Raw genomic sequence first — 2,674 nt, 5'->3', positions numbered from 1 at the left:
GGCTAAACATGCTTTTTACATTCATTGCAATGCACTGCACGAAAAGAGGGATTTGTGTCACTGTGGACGGCAGTGAACTTCCGCGAATTTGCCTAATTTTCGGACGCACCTGGGCGCTAGCAGGCAGACAAACTTTAAGTTTGTTGAGCGACAAAATCGTCGGAAACGAACCCGACTCGCGGCGGGCTCTCACAGCGGGGTGCTAATGGCCCAGCGATTAGCACCCCGCTGTGAGAGTGCCTGGACCTCTCACTGGCCTCGCTGGTATTGGACAAAAAAGGCACGTGATTACATAAAAAAAGCTCCTGTAAAGCTGTCCGCCCATTGGCCAATAAGGTTAATATATGCATACTTTATATGGGCATATCATTCAGTAATTATGATTAATAATTGTGATTATGATTACTAATATTCCTGGGATGTTTGTGTACTTCATATATTCACGTCATTCTTATAAGCTGCACTATGACTAGGCTAATGCAGGCATGAATGACGTGAATCTATTGAGAATGAAAAAGAAAACTTTTTTTTTTTTTTTAAAGCGCTTTTATTGCCACACCACACAATGTACATAGCTTACATTGTAATAAGAACCATGTTGATAATAAAGAATTGAAAACTATATACACACACTGCTGTAGCCTACAATATACACAATAAGCCTAAACGCCGCCGTTTGGAATCCGCATTCTCCGCATTACTCCGGTCCCTGCAGAGTCTGCGGAGTTGTCAGACGTCCTCATCCTGGATCAGAAGCTGGCTTCTGGGAGCTGTTGGAATAACCAATAAATAATCCATGCACAGCATATTGACAACTTGTCTATAAAGTAACGAAAGTCATATTGACAGCGTATATGTTCTTACTCTCTTTCACTCTTCTGTGGTGAGACTGTGAGTATTTCGGGTTGGCTTCAAGACGCGCCTGTAGCACAGCACACAGGTCCGTCACGCAGCTAAAAAAAAACAAACAAGAGGAATGAATAAAATGACCAGTGCTTAAAAGTATCAGTACCAGCCGTGGTAAAAGTCAGCGCCGCTCACCCTCGATAGTGTCCCCGTCTGCCTCTCTGAAGTTCGGACTGTTTGACACCGCCTCCTTCAAGCGACTCGTTACATCCATATTGTGAGGTGACAGTAGCCTGTAAAAACAACAGGCCTATGGTTAATAAAAAAAAACTGCATTAACGTAACGTAACATCGGGTCCAACTCAACTAGATATTGGGAGAACATTCACTTATTCTTACCCTTGACCTGGATTATAATGCCACGGTGAGTTATGCAGGCGGCGAACTGCTTCCTATAAATTGAAAACACGAAATTAATTTTTTTTAAATAAAGCAACTCACACTGGTTTTCACGTGATGGACACAATTAAGTTGAGTTTAGCCTAAAGCCACAGTCAATAACCTACTCTTACCGCGATTTTCGGATTCTGTATCCGCCTTCTCTTGGGGGTGCGCTCTTCACCTTCTCTGGAATGTAACTCCAGTCCGTTCTCGACGGCCATCTTACCTCCAACCTAGCGAATCTCTGGTCGATTCCCTCCAGAACCCTCTGGCCACCATACGAGAAATCCCGGTCATAGCATTCAACAGGACTTTCATTTTATCTGCCTGTAAGCAAGTGAGTAAGTAAGTTTAATACACAGCACATTTAAAATCAGCGAGAACTGTCCCAAGTGCTGTACAGTGTCAACAAGACTAAAATTAAACAATCAAATGGTCATGTGCAAGTAGAAAAAAACACACAAACCTGTAGACCCGCAGAGAGTTGCTGGGGAGTTGAAAGCTAGTCGTCTTCCAGCCACAAACCAGGTCAGTTTTCACAGTACGGGACTCTGTCTGCCTTTCTGCCGCCAGATCTGCTCCTTAAACTTTTTGTTTACACTGCACGACACAATGTTTCTCATACGTGATTGAACGAGAGCTTATGCGAGCCGTTAAGCTCCACCAATCATATGCGTATACGTCATTACACGGAATACTCGCGAGACAACCTCCCGTCCTTTTGCTATTTAATGTTGTCTGACCACAGCTGGCAATTTGCACTGTTTTGACACAAAAATGGACTCTGCAAGGAGAAAGAAAAGACCTCGGCGATATCGTGACCATTGTGACACCGAATTAAGCCATACACAATAAAACACTGAGCGCACTACTGCACATTATGTATACAGGCCAGATTTCTATATTTTTATTTCTATATTTCTATTTTATTTAAGAAACCTTTTAGAATATTGCTGTTGCATGCTTATTTTATCTTTATCTTATCTTTATTATTATACATTTGGACATCCAGTGCGGGCAACAAAGAAAATAATTTCATTGTTCAGGGAAACACGTTTCTAACTGCACACATGACAATAAACCTTTGAAACCTTGAATCCTTGAATCTTGCCCACAAAAAGCGGTATTACAAAAGAGGTGTTTGGGAGAAAAAAAACCAGATATGCATCACCTGTCACCAGCAGACAGCGTGCACCTCTTCTTTTTCAAGACAACACAGCAACAAACTTGGCTGGAGTTGGAGGTGATAGTGAACGTGTAGAAACAGGCCTGCCCACCCCCCACCTCACCTCACCTCACCCCACCCCACTTGAAAATGACTGTGGCAGCTCCTGACCTGATCACTGGCATTTACATATTAAAGGCTCTCCTAAGTAGGGGAGGGGAG

The 2,674-nt window shown here is 43.0% G+C and overlaps 1 long non-coding RNA gene across 1 annotated transcript; it reads right to left on the bottom strand.

The window, feature by feature from the left end:
• Positions 1 to 646: 646 nt before the first annotated feature.
• On the bottom strand, positions 647 to 1,559 carry LOC142390406 (uncharacterized). Its single transcript, XR_012770464.1, has 3 exons — positions 1,419 to 1,559; positions 1,246 to 1,298; positions 647 to 1,139 (listed from the first exon to the last, which is right to left on the bottom strand). It is a non-coding gene; the product is annotated as an uncharacterized LOC142390406 (long non-coding RNA).
• Between the last annotated feature and the right edge of the window lie 1,115 nt (positions 1,560 to 2,674).

The sequence above is a fragment of the Odontesthes bonariensis genome, chromosome 10 (genome assembly GCF_027942865.1).
Source record: "Odontesthes bonariensis isolate fOdoBon6 chromosome 10, fOdoBon6.hap1, whole genome shotgun sequence".
In the NCBI taxonomy this organism is placed as follows: Eukaryota; Metazoa; Chordata; class Actinopteri; order Atheriniformes; family Atherinopsidae; genus Odontesthes; species Odontesthes bonariensis.
The sequence above is the reverse complement of the archived record's forward strand: the minus strand, read 5'-3'. Positions and strand labels throughout refer to the sequence as shown.